This window comes from Alexandromys fortis, unplaced genomic scaffold (assembly GCF_014885135.2).
Source record: "Alexandromys fortis isolate MF-2015 unplaced genomic scaffold, M_Fortis_MF-2015_v1.1 scaffold_141, whole genome shotgun sequence".
NCBI lineage: Eukaryota > Metazoa > Chordata > Mammalia > Rodentia > Cricetidae > Alexandromys > Alexandromys fortis.
The window spans coordinates 1,010,806-1,034,446 of record NW_026068060.1 but is presented as its reverse complement, the minus strand read 5'-3'; the positions used below and the strand labels follow the sequence as shown (position 1 = coordinate 1,034,446).

The 23,641-nt window shown below is 47.5% G+C and overlaps 1 long non-coding RNA gene across 1 annotated transcript in view; it reads right to left on the bottom strand.

Annotated features, from left to right (window-relative positions):
* The window catches only part of LOC126487432 (uncharacterized), a 169,835-nt gene extending 146,687 nt beyond the window's left edge, over nt 1–23,148 (bottom strand). The window contains exon 1 of the long non-coding RNA XR_007588380.1: nt 22,041–23,148. This is a non-coding gene — a long non-coding RNA (uncharacterized lncRNA). The remainder of the gene's footprint in view (nt 1–22,040) is intronic.
* Nucleotides 23,149–23,641: the final 493 nt, after the last annotated feature.

Genomic DNA, 23,641 nt, shown 5'->3' with positions numbered 1-23,641 from the left:
TCGGGCAGTTACACAGCAGTGTCCTGACCACTCCTGGGGAGCAGGCTGCCCGCTGGGGTGTCAGCCTCTAGCTGAGCAGGAGCACAATACTTGGGAAGAATCCTGGCTTTGCAAGGGTGACTGATCTCCAGCTGTGCCACCCCAGGGTGTGAATCAAAGCACCCTTAAGTCCTATCTGAATGGCACAGCGTGCCCACTCGTGGCGGGGTACCACCCATGGTGGAGTACCACTCATTTCTCCGCCTCATTTTATAAGTTCAAGGAGGGAACTCACAGTCAAGTTAAGCTGCTTGCCCAAGGTCAACAGCTGAGGAGTTGCCGAGGTGGGATCTGAATCCAGCTAGACTGACTTCAGAGAGCAAGTGGATAACCACTATGTCACAAGGCCTGCCAAACCTGGAGGGAACCTGTCTCAGGACACCATGGCCGCGGACAGCGGCATTGCCTCGCACGCCTCCCCAGCCAACCCCATCATACCCAGCAGATTCTTCCTCTTGGTTTTCACTACTTCCTTCTTTCTTTCTCTTAGAAAAGGCATTAGTCCTGAATGAAACCAACTTACAGACTTGTCCACGGCTGAAAGCTTCTAATTATGAGAACGTTCATCTCTGGGTGAGTCTCCCCTCCTCAAACCAAAAATACAGTAACATTTGCAAAAGAGAATTTATCTTTACCTAAAACTATAATTAAATGGCTGCTGGCGGTTACCTTGACGACATTATTTTTTTAAGCCCTCCACTACAGCTCCCCACTCTGGATAATACAAACTTGGCAGTCAAATAAGTCAACAGGTTGCCCAGGAAACTGTTGCCTTGACAACCTTGAAGATGGAGGGGGAATGGCAAGGTTGAGGAAGTGTCAGAGTTAGGATGGCATAGCAGAAAAGAAAAGGTCCCTTGGCATAGCCACAAGGCTCCCCCAAGTCTCAATAAGCCACCAAAGCAGGCACAAAAGGGATTCCTCCTACCTGAAAAGGGCCATGCCAGGGATGCCGTAAGCTAATGCTCCCTGAGGGCCACAGCCTGGAAGACTGAATCTTCCTCCTCACTGCAAAACCATGTAGAGTCTACCAGACCACTTTTTGACAATTTAAAGTCTAGGGTCTGTCAAGATGGCTCAGTAGGTAATGGTCCTTGCCACACAAGCCTGGTGACCTGAGTTCAATTCCTGAACCCACATAAAGATGGAAGGAGAGAACCAATTCCACAAAGTTGTCCTTTGACCTCCACATATACACCATGAGATGCTTGCTCTCACATACACACACACACTAATAAAAATAGTAATAATAATAACAACAAAGTCTAGGTCACCCTTGTTTGGTCACCTCCCCATCCTCCACCCTTCGCTAGGGGAAGGGGAATGGTAAGAGAAGAAGAGAGAAAACTGAAACTTATAACAAAGCCCCAAGAGTTCACAGATGAGAACCAGCCATGTGTCCTGGCACGCCGTGCTCAGGGACAGGTGTTCCTGTAATGGAGGTGTCAGCGGTTATCTAGGGGATTGTGAGTTCATTTCCCTGGCACAAAACAGAACTGAAGACTGGAAAAGACGGAAGCCCAGAGAAAAACATCAGCGTTATACATTTAGGATGGGAGAGGCCTGTGGCTGGGAGATGCCACGGGCCTTCCTGGGGCCCTCTGCCCTCCCCTGCTGTCCTAGCTAGCTACCCAGGCCCATGTCTTCCTGCAGGTTCTGCTCGGGCTGTCTTCTGGAAACAAGAAGACTCCATCTCAGGGAGCCTGCTTTTGCATCCCTCTTTGGCCTGCCTCCCTCTAACACTGCCTCATTCCTTTAGCCTCTGGACCTCCCAACACATTCTGAGCCTGACCCACGGCTAAGCCGCAGACAAGGATGGCCACAGGGTCTCAGCCTAACCAAGAGTGACCAAGGACGAAGAGCAGACCTGGCTTGGCTGGGACAGTAGGAGTAACTGCTATGGATTGGTGGCCTTAGGGGTGGGGTTGAGCCTCCAGGGCTATGCATGATGCCAAATATTTCTCCACCTGGGCAAGGGCAGTTCAGGGAACCCTCAGGACAAATGAGTCCCTTGACCTGAACTTGAGGGGTGGACACAAACCTCTGTTTCTCTTCTTGGTGTGTGGACAGAGACGCGCACATTGCTTTGTCCCCAGCTCCCAGAACATGCTGTAGCTGGACTGTGGGCAGAAAAGGGGCATGAGTGGTGCAGGGACTCCCACAGTCAAAAGTCCCAAACGGTGTTCTCTTCTGCAGTACTGCCGCCTGTGCCTGGGCTTATGCCACCCTTGTCCCAGCTCTGTGAAAACGTGCCTTTCACCGGATTCTCCTCTACTAATCCATAAGCGAGCAGCAGTGACAGACGAGCTCAGAACATCTTTGCACAGGCCCAGAGAACAGTGGCTAAATGGGCCCAACTCACAGCTTAGTCCCAGGCAAATCTGTGCTCTCCTTGTCGCCAAAGGCAGCCACATTGCTCTTCCCCGCACATCCTGTGATGCAGGTGTCTGGTTTGCAGATGGGAGAACAGGGAGAAGGGGGCATTTCAGGGACCCCTCACCTCTACAGCATAGGACCCAGAGCCTGGCCCAGGCCATGGGCTCTGCCCTGCCTGGGGCCTTCTGCTCTGCCTCGCCCTTTCTCTGTCTACTTCTTTCCTGGTTCCGTTTCTCAGTATCCTACCATTTCCTTCCACCATTCCCACCTCCTCAAATCCTCCAAGTGCAGGTGATACGCCTTCCAGACTTGACAATGTCTGAGACATTGGATTGTCATCTTAGGAGGGTATAATCATTGCGGAGGATGCCCAGATGCCAATCAGCACCCTAATAGGTTCAGGACAAGCCAGTGTGGCAAAAAACAATCCAGGGCTGTGGCTGGGGATGCAGGTCAGTGGTAGAATGTTCACCCAGCATGCTCAAGGCCCCGGGGTCTGATATTTCCAACTTCAGGGGGGAGGAGGGAAGTAGAAGGGAGAGGAGAAAAGAGAAAAGGAAGGGAGGGGAAGGGAGGGAAGAAGAGGGGAGGAAAAGAACAGGCAGGAAAGAAAAAGGGAGAGACAAAGTCCTTGCCATGAAGCATGAGGACCTGAGTCCCATCCCCAGAACCCACACGAGAAGCAGGTATGATTCTAGAGTGGTGGCCCCACCTTTAATCCCAGCACTCAGGAGGCAGAGGCAGGAGATCCCTGAGTTCATAGCCAGCTTGGTCTACAGAGTAAGTTCCAGGACAGCCAGGGCTACGCAGAGAAACCCTGTCTCGAAGAAGATAAAGAAGAATGGTAGGAGGGAGAGGGAGATAACGACAGCCATCACGATAATGACAATCACAAAGATGATGAAAACACAGCAGAAGTAGCTGGGTGTGGTGACTTAGCTTGTGACCCCAGCAGTTGGGAGGCCAAGGCTGGAAGAACTCTGGGGCTCACTGGCCTGCCAGCTCAGCCTATTTAGCAAGTCCCAGATTCCAGTAAGAGACCTTGTCTCAAAACTCAAGGTGAGTGGCTGCTGAGGAAAGACACCCAAGGCTGGACTCCAACCCCTACATGTACACACATATGCAGAATAATAATAATTGTTATCCCAACCCAGGTACTATAACCGAGTTCTAGGGCAAACACCTCAGTTTCAGCCATCCCAACAAGCTAGACCAGCCACCAGTTGGGTAATCATAAAAAACAGAGAGGAGACTCAACCAGTGCCTCAGGAAACAGGCCCAGTGACCCCAAGTTTGTTTGTAGGTACTGATATGAATGCTACGTTTAAGTAGAGGAGGAACTGAGTCAGGGCCAGATCTGCACTTTGCAGTCCTGGAAAGGTATAGTCTGTCCATCATTGTGGGCACAGGTCTCCCAAAGTGGACAGGTAAGCATTAATCATCATGGGCCCCATATGGGTCCTTCAAGATAACCTGTTTGAGGGTACAGCTTCTCCATCTGAGAAAGGTACTGCCTTCAGGTGAGGGTCTGCTGTTCCTGGAACCCAACAGGAATACAGTGTAGGACAACAACCTACTTCTCCGCCTTCAGCTTCCAGAGGAGATGAGCTGGGTTAGACAAATTCCTTGGCAATGGCCACACCTCTGTGTGACAAGTATGAGCCTGAGCAAAGTTAAGAGGACAGACCCAAAGTGAAGACAGAAGCGGCCATGCTTCATCCTGCCGAGTCCCCAGTGAGCTGAGAGAATCCCTTCCCTATGAAGAGAGAAGCAACATCTGTCCCCTTCTCCTAAGTTCTCACCAACAGAGCAGAGTAGATGCCACCACAGTTCACCCTGGAGCGGGTGAGAGTTACTTGCTGGAACATGGATGACCCCCAAGCAGCCATATGGTAAGCCTATACCCACGTGATTGATGGTCCCATCAACCTTCCCCAGTCTATGTGCCCTGAGGCACAAGATTTAGACTAGACTTCATAAAAATGGTGGAATCTCAGGTGAGGGGCCTATAGCCCTTCCCACTCCCTCCTTCCATGAGACAATGCCGACAGTCCTCAAACAGCCTAGTAAGGATTTTTTTTTTTTGAGACAGGGTCTCACTATGTAACTCTAGCTGTCCTGGAACTCAGTGTGTAGACCAGGCTGGCCTCAAACTCACAGAGGTCAGCTTCCCTCTGCCTCCTGAGTGCTGAGATTAAAGTTGAGCACCACCACGCCCGTGATGGACCTTGTAAGCAGGCACAGCTGATCTGATGAACCTGGTGACTGTTTGATTCACCAAACTAAGTTCTACATCAGAGGTCAAGGCAGCTTCTAGGTCCCTTTGCCACCCTGAGTCAAAGCTGACACTCCTGCCAGTCACAGAGGTGGCCTGCCCTGAAGGAGATGGTTGACAGTGCCAGTGATGTCCCCAACCCTCTTGCTGTGGGGAAGTCTGGGTCATTCGCAATTGCACACATTAAACACCCACAGGCCTCAGTTCTGCCCACAGGAAAACACAGATCCCAGCTCAAAGGGAAGAAGAGGTAGCTTATTCTGGAGCCAAATATGAGAAGTTTATAAACATAGTTCAGGTTGCTTCAAATCCCAAGTCCCACTGCAGAAGTGGTTGCATGAGATTTTTATTGGTTATATAACAAAGTCATAAATCAAGGCATTTACCAAATATATTGCTGGGGGCTAGAGGGAGGCAAGATACTTCTGGTCCCAGGTGGACAACATTCTTAGCTTTTGAATCGGTGGAATCCAGTAGTTTGTTGAGAGTACATTGTGTGTGTATGTGTGTCTGTCTGTCTGTGTGTCTGTTTGTCTGTGTCTGTCTCTTGTGTGTGTTGTGTGTGAGTGTGGGGGTACACACACCTGTGTGCACACATGTAGAGGCCCGAGGAAGACATCATGTCCTCTATCACCATATACCACTGTGCCCTGAGGCAGGGTCTCAGCTCGGCTGGCTGGCCAATGAGCCCCCAAGACGTGCTAGCTGCACCTCCAGTGCACACCCTTCACACACAGCCTTGGCTATGATAAGGTACGGGTGAGACCTTGGCGGGTGAGAACCTCAGCGGGGGACAGAATGCGCTATACAGACAGAGTCTGAACATGGAGTTTATTGAGATAAAGGAAATAGGAAGGAAAGAGAGAATGAAAGAGAGAGACAGAGACAGAGAGATAGAGAAAGATGGAGAGAGACTGGGGAAAGAGGGAGAGAGGCAGAGACCTGCCTGCCTCTTCAGAAGAAGGGGAGGAGGTGTCAGGAGAAGGTGGATCTTGTTTTTTACAGGGACCTTCGCACCTGCATACAGTCAGGGAACTGCTTGTCATATGTGAGGGGTGACTGTGGCAGGTTCCCAGGGGGCGCTGGATACTAACAGCCTTTACAGGATTCTGGGGATTCAAACCCAGGTCCTCATGCTTGCACAGCCAACGCTCTTACCCTCTGAGCCATCTCCCCAGCCCCTGACAATACACTGAAAACCTTTTGATAGTCACGGGGATGTTAGATCTGACACAGGGAGGCAATGAATGGCTTTCAAAGGGACTAAAAATAGCCTAAGATAATCTGGCTCTGGGCTGCTCCGTTTTAACTCCCCGTAATCACCACGTCCGGTCGTTTGACCTTGCAGACTCTTTAACACAGGCACAGGAGCAGGCACATCTGTTTATGCTCTGGATCTCCCCTTTACAGCTAAAGCTCGAGAATTTAATAAGAGTCTATTGACTTCCTCCTACTGCAAAGTCCCTGGGGCCTACCAAAGAGTGGAATATCTTCTTTTGTGGACAAGGTCAGAAATTGCCCTTTAAGTCTGAATATGTGTCTCTAGAGCCCTGGGAATGAGGCTCCCAGTAGGCCCACTGTAGTGGAGCCGTGGAATTGACTGGAACGATGCTGAAATTCTTTCCAAATGCCAACAGGATTGGTGCAGGGAGAAAAGGCATGCAGGAAGCTCGTGGCCACCCTCACCCACCAGGCCCTGCTTAGGTACTGGCGACCGTAAATTCTGAAGCAATGTGATTTTGCCAAACTACCTGCTTTGCCTGTACACACCAGACACCTCTGAGGGCCCCAGCAAGTTCTGGAAGGTAGAGGAGTGGCCTGCGATTTGCATCTTGACAGGTGCTGAACCTCCAGACAGGAAGCGCTCAGGTCTCCATCCCTACGTCTAAACAGAGAGCTGATTAGACTATGCTCTGATCGGGTTGCTCTGTCACCCACTGTCCCCCAGGTGAGCTGAGACCTGCTCTGTAAGTGCCAAACAGTTGCTCCTGGTTGGTCTTGTTCTGACTGGCAGTCCCAGGCACCTAAGTTCAGAGGACCCGCAGCTCTGCCTGGAGGGCTGTTAGAGGAAGAGAACGGACCCATCGCCTCTACCTGGATTCCATCCTCAGCATCGTTTAAAAGAAAATAAAAGAAGGCGGCTGGGCTCGGGGGTGCACACCTTTGCTCCCAGAGGTGGGAGGATCGCTATGAACTCAGGCCAGCCTGATCTACAGAGAGAGTTCCAGGGCAGCCAGGACCGTGTAGGCTGGGGCCCAGCAGAACCGGGTAAGCACCGTGAGAGTGTCTGTGTAAACCTGGTATCATCAGGCGGTGGACTCGCGCTGTGTGAGAGAAATAGCCGCCATTTATTGAGCACTTGCTGTGTGCAAAATGTTGCCCATGCACTCTCTCACCAAATCTTTACTTTGGTCTAGAAGAGGTCTGTGCTATTACATCACCACTGCCTAGATTAGGAATAGACAGGGGAGAGCAGCTGACACCCAGGAGCCTAGAGACAGCCAGAGGCAGAGCTGGGGTAAACCCAGGAGGTTTGATGGGCAAACAGGAGCTGGATCTGAGTGTGAGCAAAGACCTGCTGCTGAAGGAAGTTACTGATTGATTGGGGGAGGGGTTGAGACAAAGGCTCACACTTGAGCCAAGGTTAGATTTGAACTCCTGACGTAGTCCAGGCTGGCCTTGAACTTGTGGCACCCTTCCTGCTCAGCCCCAGGAGTACTGAGATTACAGCTTTGAGTCCATCCTGACTCTTGGCAAGTTATTAAATCACAGAGGCAGCCAGGGTCAAAGCTGGCCACAATGAAAGTATTTACACCAGGGAAACGCCTAATTCTAGCGCGTGGGCTCTTTCTGCTTCCCAACAGAACCGCTAACTGCATTTGGGTACCTCGCCTGCACACACTGAAAAGAAACTGCCATTTTCCTGGCACTTGAGGCTTTACAATGAGCTTTTCCATCCATCAAAATCAAACAGAAACTGAATCTGTGAAACTGTTACTGATGTCAAAGACAATTGAAGCGTCTCTCAAGGGAGGAACACAAGGGCCCAGCGGACCACAGACCTCTGAGTTCTAGCCAGGCCCTTTTAACTTAGAAGGCAGTAGCCCCAAGTGTGGGTGGCGAGTGGCGTATATTTCAAGATAGCCGGCATCTCCATGGCAATGTGAAGTCACTACCCCTGTGGACTCTGGGGGGGACAGTTCCCCCCTCGTCCCACAGACTGCAATTCCACGGAGCCAAGAGCCCTGTGGTGTAGGCGAAAGCTTTTCGCAGTTTCCACGTGGAGATGATCCGGAGGTAGAGAGTGAGTGGGTGTTGATCTCCAAGCAAGGGAAACTTCAAAGTCGCATCTGACAGCCCAGTGCTGTCAGAATGGTGCGTTAGAGAAAAGTTGAGAACGTCTCATGAATGAACCAGGGAGAGGATGAATGGCTGCAGAGTCCTGCCTGTTCTCAGTTGACAAACTCCAACTCTGGGGCGGAATCAGGAGCTGGTGGCAGGACAGGGTAGAGCTTTCTCTGAAGCTGAGAAAAACAGGACATGATGACACACGCCTGTTATCCCAGCACTCGAGAAGCTGAGGCAGGAGGATTGTAGGTTCAGGCATAACCTGGGCTACACTCTGCCTCAGAAAAAAAGAAAAAGGAATTCTGGGTGACCCAGGGCAGCAATGCCATAACTGGGGGTAGGTGGCGTTGCTACGCAGAGTAGGCGCGAAACAGAAGCTGGGTGTCAGTGGATGGACACCCAGCAGACGAGTGGATGGAAATACGGCATACATGACACTCAGTGAAATATCACTCGGCCACAAAAAAGAATGGACTCCTGTAGTTTGTGACATTGTAGTGAGCGTGTGGGGTATTTTGTTTAATGAAATAAGACAAACACTATATACCGTCACCATGTCTAGAATGTGAGCTGACTTGGAAGTAGAAAAAACAATAGTTACAGACCAGAGAGAAGGGGACACAGAGACTGTAAGCACAGAAGCACAGTTAGGAGCCGGGACAACTCCGTCAGGAAGGTCATGGTTCTGCAAGTACAAAGATCTGAGTTCGATCCCCAGAACCCACTGAAAAATAAGCCAGGTCGAATGGTGGGCACTGGCAATCCTAGGGCTGGGGACCCTGGGACTGGCTAGCCAACTTTGCTGAGTCCGCAAGCTCCTGACTCACTGAGAGACCCAGTCTCAAAAACAAGACGGAGAACACCTGAGAAGGACACCTGGCATTGGCTTCTGGTCCCCACATACAAACGTGGATGCACGCATGCAGTTAGGGGGGCTGAGTCCCGCACAGCAGCTCATCGTGTTTAGCAATTCTTTGTATGTTTCAAAACAGCTAGGAAAACAAAACAGGATTTTGAACTCAACACGAAGCATGATCCGTACTGGAGCAGGGCTTACTTATCCTGATTTGATCCTAACGAATACTTTACATTACTGAAATATTATACTTTACTCCATAAATATGTGCATTTATTAAGAACTAAGTTGTTTTTACTATTTTATTAAAATATTTTAATTATACATGAGCTTCAATGTGGCGTTTTTACAAATATATAATGTATTCTGAGCTCACTCATGCCTTATAACCCTCCCCCCTGACCCCTCCATTCTCCTGTTCCCACCTAGTCACTCAAAAACATTTTATGGTGGATGTGCGTGTGTGTATGTGTGAATCATGAGCTATGTAACCAATGACTTTCACCCCTGGCCTTGACAGAGAACCCCATTGCCGCCCCGCCCCCATGCACAAGCCTACACCAGACAACAGCATGGGGTGGGATATCCCCACAGAGTTGAAGGCTGGGTCCCAGAGTAGTCCTAGATGAAACGGAATTGGGGAGTGGCCTCAGTCACTGGGCATGTCCTTGGAGAAGGGACCAGGAAACCATCCACCTTCCTCTCTCTCTCTTGCATCCCAGCAATGTGGAGGAATCTTGTCAACTGACTGAACTAAGACGTCCCCAAGTCCATGACGACATGGCCCACTCAGTGGGACTAACCCTTTGTGGGTTCAGGATGTGATAGCATGATTGACAGGAGGCAAGGGTGGGCCTAGCTGGAGGAAGTGGGACCTGGTTTGGGGCTTCTTCCTGCCCTGACCCTCGCTTATCCCCCTTTCTCACTGCCCCCTGGTCATCATGAAATGGTAAGTTTTCTTCCACCACACGGTCCCACCGCCATGAAGAAGCTGAGCCCACATCAGCCTCTCCACCTTTGAGCTGACCTCTTGGGTAATGACCACAGTGGTGACAATGGTGACTAAGGCCCTGAGAGAGGCAGGTGGCTCACCGTAGGCTCCCTGCCCTTCCACCAGCTCCAAGCAATGGGTCCCCCAGTCACAGATGAGAACCTCCACCCACAACCGTGAACCAAAACAAACCGTTTCTCTTTACAAGTTCATTACGACAATTCTGATCAGAGAAATGGGGTGCTGAAGACAGGGCTGTGTGAACTGGTGTGTCAAAACAGTTTGAACAGCTGGGAGCCTCCCCTTCCCGAGCAGTTGGAACACTACATCCTCTGAGCCACTGCGAGAAATGTGGAACTGTGAAGGAAAAGTCAGTTTCACCCAGATGCAGCCTCCTGGGCCCCCCGTGAGGACGCGAGGACCTGCAGCTGACCAAAGGTGGGAGCATCCAAAGTTGGCATGATTGCCAGAATCACCCACCAACTCAAAAGGAATCATAAAAAACAGTTTTGTTCTAGTTCTCATTTTTTACAATGCCCTATAGTGCTGATATTTCTAACACATGAAGAGTATTATGTATATCTGAGATTTACATCATAATGCTATGGGTTTCATATCGCCAATCAATGGTAAAAGGGTATTGTTTGAAGTTGCTAGGTTTGGAGCTATTTGTTACACAGCAGTAGCTGCCTGCTACAGACTACCTGCTCTGCAGATCTCCAGATCTCAAAGCCACCTGCTCCCTTCTCCCTCTGATACTTGACATGAGAGCAACAGTGAAATGGGATTAAAAGCTCCAGAGCGTCTCCTCTCGCTGAGACAGGGTCTCATGTAACCCAGACTGGCCTCAAACAAGCTCTACAGCCAAGGATGACCTTGAACTTCTGAGCCTCCTGCCTCCACCTCACCAGTGTTGATTACAGGTATTCACCCCACACCTGGTTTATGTGGTGGTGGAAATGGAGCCCAGGGCTTCGTACATGCTAAGCAAGCATGTATGTAAACAAGTGAGTCCCACCCCATCCCTTAGCATGGCCCCTCCTTATCTGCAAACTCCACTACAAGCTGTGCTAAGAGAAACATGACTGCCTTTGGGGCTTAGCCAATAAATAAAAACACCACCGAATTCACTCCTGATCCCCTTGGGGCAAATGATTCCAGGGGATGGGACAGATGGGAGCCCTGAGGCCGCCTTTCCTGATCTCAGAGCCGAGTTTGCCTGAGACTCTACATTTGCTTTCTTCTGCTGCCCCCTCCCAGTCTGATCCTCACAAGGTTAGGGCACCGGCAGGGCCAAGCACGTGGTTCAGAGAGTTGCTGTTTGGGTTGCACCCTTCTCAGGGGGCATACTTCCCAGGATTGCCCAGAAGTCCAAGGGGGAAGACCCCTTCCCAGCAGAGCCAAAATGAAGAAGCTGCCCAGAGACTCCACCAGAGGATCAGGTGTAGACCAGCAAGCAGTGTGGGACTCTTTGGGATTTGGCTACAAGTGACAATCACAGCAGGGCTGGGGGTGTGGCTCAGCTGGTAGAATGCTTTCCCAGCACACCCAAAGCCCTGGGTTTCATCCCAGTACAGCGGTGCACGCCTGGAATCTCAGAATGCAGAATGTGGAAATGGGAGGGTCAGAAGTTCAAGGTCATCTTCTATTACAAAAGCAGTTGAGGACAGGGTCTCATTAAAAAAAAAAAAAAAGCTACAGAATAAAATCAAGTTCCAAGCTCTATGTTACAATTATTGTCCAAGCACAGGAGACACCACACTGCTGCCCTGGTGTCTCCTGAGGGAGGACACCCGAGTCACCTGGAGCCCTCAGGCAAATGTCACCTTCATTCCCAGTGCTGGGAACGATCACAGAACAGCACTCTAACCTTCGTGTGCACGCGTGCAGATGCACGTGCTGTAACTACCCTGCCCACACCGCTCACCTGTTGAGGGACAGCCTACCCTCTGTACTCCCGAGAGCACGGAGTTCACCTGAGAAGTGCACAGTCCCTGCTGATATTTCCCAGCAATCCCCTCTGATCCCCACAGGACAGCCTCCACCCTGAGGGACAAGAGTGACAAGGAAGTGAGTTCTGCAAAACCCTTTAGCTCCGCTCATTAACATGGAGCACAGATTCCTAAGGACAGGTTAAGACGTCTAAAGCATCTTTGCAAGCTAATGGCGAGGAAAAACGAGGCGGTTTTTAAAATCTGAAAGCCCCCGTAACAGAAGTTGAATTCAAACCAAAACACTGAATTTTAACGTTCCTATTTCAAAGTCTTAATAAGCCCTGGAAATCCTGTTCATTTAAATTACTGGCCACACACCAACACCCTCCTGAAATCATTCACACCTTCCATCATCTTGGAGAATTTTTCCCAAAAATACACACATATATATAACATATACATATATAATGCACACACATATCTGAGGCAGTTTATTGCTACTTCTGCTGAAGTGATTTTCTGGAACTCTCTGAACTTCCGGATGAAAGGACAATTGCAAAGCGGACCTCGGCTGTGTCCCTCAGTGATCTTTCTTTGTCCCCATTCCTCATAGCCTTTCCCTAAGACTCACCGTGAGGCCGGAGGTGACCAGCATTACACAGCTGCTCTCTGCAGAGGCGATAAGATGCAGACAGAGTACTTTAGGTGACGTGCAAATGGATTCTGCTTTTTTATTTTTTCCCAACTCCCTTCAGATGAAGAAAAAGAAGAGTCTTATTTGAAGAATGTTAGGGAGGCTATGCTGGTGGGAAGTTATTTAGCAAATAAGGAGATTGGGAGAGCGAGCCTGAGAGTTGGGGCATGGCAGCCAATAGCCCTCCTTCCCGCGTGTGTGTGTGTGTGTGTGTGTGTGTGTGTGTGTAACTCGGGTGTCATCCTCAGTAGCTGTCCACTTTGGTTTCGCCTTTCTTTCCTTTCCTTTCCCTTTCTTGAGACAAGATTTCCCACCAACCTAGAGCTCACCAGGTATGCTAAGCTGACCAGTGAGCCCCAGCAGAATCACGAGCATGAACCATCACTTCTGTGAGTTCTGGGACTCGAACTCATGCCTGTACAGCAAGCACTTTATTGTCTGAGCCATCTCCTGTGCCTCCACCACCTTGTTTCTGAATGTGATCCAGTGGATCCCCTGGAATCAGTTAGTAACCCACAGTTCGTGGACCACGTCACCCCGTTCTACGGTCTCTGTGTTCTCTGCCGTCTCACCTCGGTCTTCTGGGACTAGGAAGTGCTGACCTCACCTCTGACCCAAAGGAAGTGCCTGGACCTGGCCAATCAGCTCATTTCATCCCTCCCCAGTCCTCGTGGGTGGACACGTGACTCTAGTAAATCCACTCTGTTGGGCTTGAGCTCGAAAGGTCTCTGCAGGAGCTTGAACACTTAGTTCCCAGCTGGTGGCCTTGTTCCAGGAGCAGAGGGAACCTCTGGAATGTGGTGGTAGAAGCAGGCAACTAGGAACAGGCTGTGACATGCCCAGGCTCTCTGTGTTCCCATTTGCCAAGAATGGAGATCTCTATGCCACTTGCTGCAGGCGTCCAGGCTGCCATGCCCTTCCTGCCATGAGGGCTGTGATTCCCTGAAACCGTGACCCAAAATCAATCCTTCCTCCCTTCATTTACTTCTGTCATTTCCATAGCTTTTTCTAGAACAACAGGCAGATTGTCTCAGTGGCTTTTCTGTTGCCTGGAGACCCAACTAAACTGACTTAAGGGAGAAAGAGTTTATTGTGGCTCACAGTTCCCAGCTTGCAATACTTCATGGAGGGATATAAAGGCAGTAGGAGCTTAAAGCAGCTGGCTACATTGTAGTCACCCTCCACAATGAGAGAGGGATGCTGGCCACATTGTAGCATCACCATCCACAGTGAGAGCCGGATGCTGGCCACATTGTAGTGTCACCATCTGCAGTAGAGAGGAATGCTGGTCACATTGTAGTCACCATGTACAGCAGAGAGGGATGCTGGCCACATTGTAGTCACTGTCCTCAGTGGAGAGGGATGCTGGCCACACTGTAGTCCCCGTCCTCAGTGGAGAGGGATGAACATGAGTGCTTAGCTCACTTTCTCCTTTTCTTTCAGGCATAACCAACTCATGACAAGGGTGTGAGGCACAGTAGGCAATATTTCCCACATTAATTAAAGTAATCAAGACAAACCACTCCCCCGAGCTGGCATGCGTAGGTACCTGTCTCCTGGCTATCCGGATTCTGTCAAGTCAATGGTTGGTACTAACGGTCACTCAGGCTCCCACACTCTTAGAGAGTCTGCCCTGAAACAGCTAGGAACAAGGCTGCACAACCTGAAGCCGCTGGAGAGCCTGCCGGAGCGTGACATCAGCCTAATAGAGAGACATTGAAGGACAGACTGAATCATCACGGCGGCCCCTGGACCCAACCTTCTCTAAAGCCACCCACACCCTAAAGCCTGAACCCTAATGTCCTTGCTATTTCTGGTTTGGGGCTTACCCAGTTTCGAGTTGTATTCTTGTTGTTTGTGACAAATTGCCTAACTCATTCTTTCAAAACTCCTCAGTTCTTAAAAGAAACATCAAGAAAAGAGCAAGTTTCTATGCCCAGATAACTACTAGAAATCAAGACCACTGAATCTTGCCCCTTGTATCCAAGCACAAGAGTGGTCCACACTTTTGTTTTAATGTAAAACTATACATTCTTGGTAAAGATTCCAGGGGCTAAGCCTTTGCCCCTCTATCTAGCACCTATAGGATACCCAGGATGGCTTTTGAGGCTGAAGATGCCACATCCATTTGTAGGTGTTTGAGAAATACTTTCCGACCAAAACTTAAAAAAAAATCAACCAACAAGACCCAAATCCTAATGTTAGATTTCATACATAACCAAATAAATTGTTTCTCTTATAGAACAAATTGTTTCTATAGAAACGAATGCTTTTCTAGCAACCCAATCCCTATTAGGGTTGCTATGGAAATAGATTGGGAAAATTGGGGGAAATGTAGAAAAAGGTAAAGAAACCACCCCATGTCTTTCCCCACCTGCAAACCCACAGAAGACAAGCGCCCCTCTGACTGCCAGAACACCCCAGACAGTCTCAGTGATGCTGGGAGCAGGACACTCACTCCCAGCATCCTCTTGCCCTGGCTGGGGTTGCCTCCAGCCACTAAAAGCAAGTACAGAACACAGCAGGGTTTCCTGAGCAAGGCCATATGTGCATGTATTCCAGTACTAGGGCTGCAGGAGTACAGTGGGTGCTGCAGGGCTGCAGGAGTGCAATGGGTGTCACAGGGCTGCAGGAATGCAGTGGGGTGGTTCAGGGCCTGCAGGTGTGCAGTGGGTGTCACAGGGCTGCAGGAGTGCAGTGGGATGTCACAGGGCTGCCGGAATGCAGCGGGTGTCACAGGGTTGCAGGAGTGCAATGAGGTGTCACAAGGCTGCAGGAATGCAGTGGGTGTCACAGGGCTGCAGGAATGCAGTGGGTGTTGCAGGGCCATGCATGGAGAATTATTACAGCAGATTGACAACTATACATTTTCTACAGGTACCGTGTTTGGCAAAAAGGGGGAAATGTTGTGGAATAATCCTTCTGTACACTGTGAAAATGTGTTTCTTTCATTGTTAATAGAAAGCTGATTAGCCAATAGCGAGGCAGAATTTTCAGGGCAGAGAGAATGCTGGGAAGAAGAAAGGCAGAGTCTCAGGAGTCTAAAGAGATGCAGAAAGAAGCAAGGTGAACATGCTGTGTTGAAAGAAGGTACTGCCATGTGGCAGAGGGTAGATAAGAAATAAGGGTTAATTTAAAATATAAGAGTTAGCTAATAACAAGCCTGAGCTATCTGCCAATCATTTATAATTAATATTAAGTCTGTGCATTCATTTTGGAGTCAGTGGTCCTGACAAAAACTCTACCTACAAATGGTGCCTAAATGTGGGCACCTACATCCACATAAGACCTGAGAAAGCATTAACAAAGATTCAAAACACACAAAATGGAGCCAAACACAGCTTCCTAATCTCATGTCTTTCATGCTAGCTGCAACAGAAATGCATCTCCCAACAGCAGCCTTTGGGAGGATCCAGCTGCCAACTGCCATGCACTAAGCTCAGTTACACTGGCAGTGACTGACACAGACTTGGGAGAGAGAAGAGAAAGGGTACAGGCAGTCAAAGATAAAAGAAATAGTTTAAGGCTGGAGAGATGGCTCAGCTGTTAAGAGCAATGACTACTCTTCCAGAGGACCTGGGTTAAATTCCCAGCACCCTTATGGTAGCTATCAACTGTCTATAACTCCAAAGATCAGGGAGTATCTCACAGGCATACATGGTGGCGTAGGTGGAGACTGCTTCTTCATTTCCTGGTCACCCAGACCTGAAATAATCACACAGAACCTGTATTAATTAAAAACACTGCTTGGCCTATTAGCTTAGGCTTCTTATTAACTAACTCTTACATCTTAAATTAACTATTATTTTATATTTTACCACAAGGTCCGTGGTTTACTGGTAAGCTTCCAGGGTGTCTGTCTCCTTCAGCAGCTACATGGCATCTCCCTGACTCTGCCTTCTTTCTCCCAACATTCAGTTTAGTTTTCCCGCCTAGCTCTATTCTGCCCTGCCACGGGACAAAGCAGCTTCTTTATTAACCAATGATAATAAAACATATTCATAGCATACAGAGGGGAATCCCACACCACCTCCTCTTTTCTGTCTAAATAAAAAGGAAGGTTTTAACCTTATTATAGCAAAATTAAATATACAAAACAGGTATCAAGCAAGAATTATAGTTACAATATTTAGTCCATTTACAGTTGATAAATTAAGGAAAATACTCTATAATCCATCCTATGAGTCTAAAGTTTTATATCTAATCTATCTTTTATAATTATATCTACCTTTCTTCAACTCCATCAAAGACTCCAGAAGGATATAATATTACCTAAGTAAACAAGAAATGCATTGTGAGCAACTTCCAAAACTCTTGAATTGACAGAGACATCTCACTGTCTGGACAGTCACCCAAAGTTCTTTTGTAACATTGGAGCATCCATCTTCAGCCCACAGGCCCGTAGTATCTGGCAGACTTTTCCATGAAGCAGGAAATTTCAAAGACAGTTCCAACTATATTGGCAGTTTGCCAGTCACTTTCTTCTGTATCCTGCAGAATGTCTGGCAGACTCTTTCATGAAGCAGGAACCCTGAAGGACTGTCTCACCGTTAGGCAAGTTTAGCAGTCATGTTTTTGTGGGTCCTGCATGTCCAGTGAATACAGCATGCCATCAAGCAGTCCAGGCAAGAGCAGTTTCTTGCCCAAATGGCTAACAAACTCCATAAGGAGCATCTTCAATGCCCATCATCCTCTTGATGTAATTGGTGCTACCAGGAACAGACGTGTCTCATTGTCATGAAAAGTTCTAACTTCTTAAAATATTTAAAATGCCATATCCTGTTAGTCTTTGAAAGGTTTGAAGAATACCTATCCATCTGAAATATATCTCTGTACATCTAGAAAACCCAACTAACATGACTACAAGCTTGACTATTATAGACGATTATCTATTAGCCTGTATTTCTTAATTATAGATTACATTTTTAAATAAACTGCACAAACACAATATCTCAGTCAAGATCAGAAATATACATATAACAAAATTTACCGTGAATTTGTATCAATAAACCAAGATCCATACCAATGCAAAGTATTCATCTCTATAGCATATGCCTCTTTAAATGTAAATAAACATTTATAAACAATATTTGGGAATTTGGGTGTTGTCCTCTAGACTATTTCCTGCTTATTGGGTGTGCTGTTAGTCACGCTCTGTATTCTGTATCCTGTGTGGCAGGTCCACCTCAGCCAGCAGTCCTGAAGCTGTCATTGATATTGGACCATCTGGGCCATTGCTTCAGGGGGGGTTTCATTTGATCAAACCACATTAGTCTGGAAGGAATCCATAGGTTCTCATCTCTTGTGGAAACAAAAGCAGAATCAGCCATGCTCTCTTGCCTGTGCACTCCTAGCAAAGCTGAACCTGTAGCCTGCCCAGGCAGGGGGCCCTGAGCAATGGGAATGGTCTCAGCTACATTTCTCCTGAACCCAAATGGGCACACAAGCATCTGGACCTGAAGTGGGTGGTGGCCATCAGCCCCAAATGTTCTATGGGCAGCATTCTGTAGATGATAGAGTATTTTCCTTAATTTATCAACTGTAAATGGACTAAATATTGTAACTATAATTCTTGCTCGATACCTGTTTTGTATATTTAATTTTACTATGATAAAGTTAAAACCTTCCTTTTTATTTAGACAGAAAAGAGGAGGTGGTGTGGGATTCCCCTCTGTATGCTATGAATATGTTTTACTATCATTGGTTAATAAAGAAGCTGCTTTGTCCCGTGGCAGGGCAGAATAGAGCTAGGTGGGGAAACTAAACTGAATGTTAGAAAGAAGGCAGAGTCAGGGAGATGCCATGTAGCTGCTGAAGGAGACAGACACCCTGGAAGCTTACCAGTAAACCACGGACCTTGTGGTAAAATATAAAATAATAGTTAATTTAAGATGTAAGAGTTAGTCAATAAGAAGCCTAAGCTAATAGGCCAAGCAGTGTTTTTAATTAATACAGGTTCTGTGTGATTATTTCAGGTCTGGGTGACCAGGAAATGAACAAATAGCCTCCACCTACATAGAGGCAAAACACCAATGGACATAAAATAAAAATAATTTTTAAAAAACTGCCTTTAATTGCAGCACTCAGGAGGCTGAGGTAGGTAGATCTTTGTGCGTTTGAAGCCAGCCTGGTCTATAGAGCAAGTTCTAAAACAGGCTCCAAAGCTACAGAGAAACTCTGTCTCAAAGACAAAGTAGTTTAAACACAATAAAGTCAAGTCTTTCAAGGAAGAACAAAGTAATGTTAAGGGGGAAAGCCACACATAAGGAGTCTGTATTCTGTACGTTATTGTGTTGTCTTTGAATTTCCTGATTGCTGATGGAGGAACAGCAGTGGCTAAGACACATTGGGTTATCAAACTGCTGAGTTAAACCAGCCTGTATATTCTTAAAGTGTCCTGACTTCAACATGGAAGTCAAAAATATGTTATGTACTTTGAGGAAGAGGTTATGTTTTTATTTTCACAGGAAATGAAAAGCTATGGATTCATTCCAGGTTGATATGGATCAGGTTTAATTGGGGAGACCCCTTAAAAATCTTGGCTACAGACATAAAGAAATAAACCTAGGAAAATATGTGATGTATGTTTTACCTGCTCAAACACAAAACAAAAAAAAATCACCTTTGGCTGACTTGTGTACAACACACAGTCTATAGCTGTATTAATGCAGACATGTATGTTAACTTCAAAAGTTCATATATTTTCAAGACAAGGAGACCAGACACCGATGAAAACAAATGGCCCAGGTGATCAGCATCTCAAAATGTCTCTGTTGCAGTTTCCTCTGAGTTCTACATCCAGAACAGCTTCAAGGATGCTGGATGAGATGGTCGAGCCTCACAAACTACTCCAGGCAAGACTTAACAATTATCCTGATTTTCTCAAGGTTCCCCCAAAGATGCCAGCACCCCCAAACAACAGGAAGAAGTCTAGAGAAGACAACATCTGCATTCCCAAAAGATGGATTATGGATGTTTATTATCATTTTACCTGGGGGGGGAGTGGTTACAAGTTGTTAGTGGTCATAGAAAAAAAAACCTAGACAAAAGAGTTAAATTCAAAGATCTCTTTCTAAAGGAAAAAAGGGAATATGATATAGAAATGATGAGATAAAAGAGTGGATTATTGAATCTACTTTAATCCAAAAAACTATTAATCTCAAAATATTTTGTATTAGTATGGATTTTGGTTTATTGATACAAATTTAAAGTTAATTTTGTTATACTATATCAATGTTTCTATTCTTGTTTAGTGTATTATGTTTATGCAGCTCATTTAAAATATAATATATAATAAAGAACTATAGATTAATAATAGTCATCTATGAAAAGTCAAACTTATAGTCATGTTAGGTATGTTTTCAAGGTCATACACAGATATATTTAGATAGATAAATGGTCTGTAAATACCTCAAAGACCTACAGTATATGGCATTTAATATATTTAAACACCTAAGGCTTCTCATGACAGTGATACATGTCTGCTCCTGACAGAACCAATTTACTTCAAAAACAGGATGGCAGGCATCAAAGAGCCTCCACATGGAGTTTGCTTTCCTTATGGCAAAAGCTAACCATTTGAGCAAAAAACTTCCCTTACCTCAGTTGCTGACAATATACTGTCCAAACTGGTCTAGCAGGATGCAATAATAAAAAGTGGCTGCTAAACTTTGCCAAAACAAGGTAGGACAATCTTTCAAAATTCCCTGCTTCTCAAAAATGTCTGTCAGATATACTAAGCCTGTAGGGAAAAGATGGATGCCCCAATGTTACAGAAAAACTTTGTGTGACTGTCCAAGGAGCCAGATGTCCTTATCGTTAGGTAACATTACACCCCTCTAGGGTGTTTGGTAGAGTTAAAGACTCAATAATTAGACTTAAAGTCTCCCTTTAAGCTACGATAAAAGGTAAATTAGGAATAAAATTTTAGACTCGCAAAGATAAGATGAATAGTATTTTCTTTAAATTTGCCAAATACAAATGCACTGGATATTGTAACTGTAATTCTTATTTAATAACTGTTTCTGTTGTATATAATTTTTACTATGTCAAAGTTAAAACCTTCCTTTTTCATTTAGACAAAAAGGGGGAAATGGGGCATATATAATCTTTACACTGTGTGAATTCTGCTGTGATTGGTTTAGTAAAGAAGCTGACTGGCCAGCAGCTGGACAGGATAGAATTAGGAGGAAAACCAGACTAAGGACACTGGAAAGAAGGGCAGAGTGAGAGGAATCACGGGTGAGACACGGAGAGGGAACAGGAGGTGCAAGATGAAAAAGAGGTAACTCCACGTGACAGAATGGAGAGGAATAGAAATGGGTTAGTTTAAGTTCCAAGAGCTCATTAGTAACAAGCCTGAGCTACCAGCTGAGCATTTATAATAACAGTAATTCTCTGCTCGTTATTTGGGAACTGACAGGTGGGTAAGAAAAGTCCTTCTACACCCTTCATTTAGAGAAGTCTGAGTGCACACATGATCTAGAAGTCTCTTAGGCAGGGAAACCAGGAAGCAAGCTGTCTGGTTCTTGGGGTGCTAATGAGCAATGACTATGAGCAGAAGGAAGGGGAAGGGCCCCTTCTCTAGTTCTGTTTCTGGAATCTTCTACTTACGAGTAGAGGAGACGTGTCAACTAATAAGGGAAGAGTATTCCGCACCCACTCCCACAGACATGCTGTGGTACTGGCATGTTTTACTACCCCGTGCTGATTTGTGTACTCTGAACGGTAGGCAGTCCTGGGGACTAAACCCAGGACCTCACACACCAAGCAAGAGCTCTACCACTGAGCTACACCCCAGTCTTCTTTTCACTTTTCACTTGAGACAGAGTCTAAATAAGTTGCCCGCACTGGCATTGAACTTGCCGTCCTCCTGTCTCAGCCTCCCAAGAAACTGAAAGGAAAAAAAAAAAACCAGGTCTGTGTCATCAGACCCCAATTATGGATTCCATTTATAAAAAATGTGGTTAAGAAGATGTGAGTGATGGGGATCCCAGCTGGTACAGGGTAGGCATGGTAGCCACAGAAGCCTCAGAGTCACCAGAAGCCAAACATGACCCAGGAGTTAAAGTGGCCATGGAGTGAGGGGCAGGCAATAAAGTGGACCAGGGCCTGTGGCCAAAGGCAGGAGCTCACTCCTGTCGTGGAGGAGCCAAGTTGTCTGAGGAACCTTGGGCCTGATTCATCTGGGAGCTCACAGTGATGCTCCTGCATGAGCCACTGTGTGAAGGCAGAACCTTGTCCATGCTGGGACTAATACAGGAGATGGAAAAACCTGTGCACCTTGGTGGAGAGCCGGAAACCCAAGAGAGGCTTCAGATTGGAGGAAGTGTGTCATAAGACACCAAACACACACCCACACACACACACTCTCACACACACCACACACACTCTCACACACACACACCAAATACACACACACACTCTCACACACACACACACACACCACTCACACACACACACACACACACCCTATGTTGTTCCCTTTTTCTACAGACACGGTTAGGCCTCAGGTCCCTTGCACTCACCGTCTAGATGCTCACGTGGCTCTGTCCCCACATCCTCTGGGCTGTGACTCTCCGTGCTGGTGGCTTCAGGAAGCCCTCTTTAAATCGCTGAAAACTTTGGGCGAGGAGCCTTATTGGAAGATGGTGGGCAGGCCTTGAGGCTTAATGCTCAGTTTGGCTTCACCTCCAGTCTGCCTCCTGCCCTGAGGCGAGCAAGCTCCCGGCGAGCCTTCTCCTCCTCCCTGGACAGCCTCCTCGGAAAACTGAGCACCAGACAAACCCTTTCTCTCTGAAGTTGCCTCTTCCAGGTGTCGGGCACAATGAACGAAAAACCACTTATGTCTTCTAATTTTAGAAGACACAAAAACTGAAGGAATCGATGGTTCGTATTACAAGTATTACAAGCCCGGGCCCTGCACCTCCTGGGCCGGCAGTAAGCGGATCATATTTCCACCTGAAGGAAGTTCAGAAAAGCACTATCAGTGAATACCTCCATCTTCAAAGCCCTGGAGCCTTCTGCTTTTTTCCATCAACAAACTCAAGTTTGCCTCACGTTCCAAAGTGACTGCTGGAGCATCAGTCACGCTATCTGCATTCCAGGTATTGGGCACATTGTGAGTCTCCACATGCCCGCTGTCCTCACTCTACCCACGAGAGTCCAGAGGAGGCCGTTTATTCTTCCTGCTCTTCAGGTGAGGGAGCAGAGCAGATCACGTGACCCAACTCACAGGGCTGAATCCGACTCGTCCTCCTGCAGACTATGCAAACTTCTGACTCTGGACAGGGGGCTAACCTCAACCCTCAGAAGATAGTCTTTCCTTGTTAAAAGTCGATTGCTTGGAACAGGGTCTCGTGTAGCCCTTGCTGGCCCCAAACTTGCTGTGTAGCCAAGAACAACCTTGAACTTCTGATCCTCCGCCTCCGCCTCCAGAACGCGCCCAGCTGCCCTGTCTCGCGTGCGGCCGGAGTCGAGATTGTCACCTCCTCCACGGTCCTGCCTGCTGAGGACCCCGCTAGACCCAGCTGGATGCGGATCTTCGGGCTTCTCTTTATTTTAATCGACAAAATAAGCCCGGCCCTGGGCCATCTCTGCTGGCAAGGTTTTAAATCCTCGGCTTTTTTTAGGATTTACTTGTCCAGCGTCACGAGAAAAATATCACTCCGCTGGCTTGACAGACCGCACCACGAAAAGTAAATTATTTTCCTGGAAACAAGCCCAAAAATAGCTAAGCCTGGGCCTGCTCGCAGCCACCGGCGGCAACAAGACTGAATGTGTTAGTTTTAAGGGTGCAAATGTGTTTGGGAATACAGCAGCTCTTCTGTGGACCCAGAAGGAAAAAATGAGTTTGCAGAGAACGCGATAAATCACTGAGGAGCAACTCAGAGCCCCTCAGGCGTGAACCAGGAGAAGCTGCCAGAGCCCTGGATCCATCTCGCACATCTCCCCAAAGGCAGAGAGGTGCCTTCCCCACCTGCACTGTGTTCATAACTCCCATGTCCCCCTACCCCAGTAAAAGACAGCATCTCCTCCCATGTCCCCCTACCACAGTAAAAGACAAGAAAGTACTGCTGAAAGAAAGGCCAAGTGTCATGTGCTGCAGAGGCCCAGCCAGGCAGCGGGA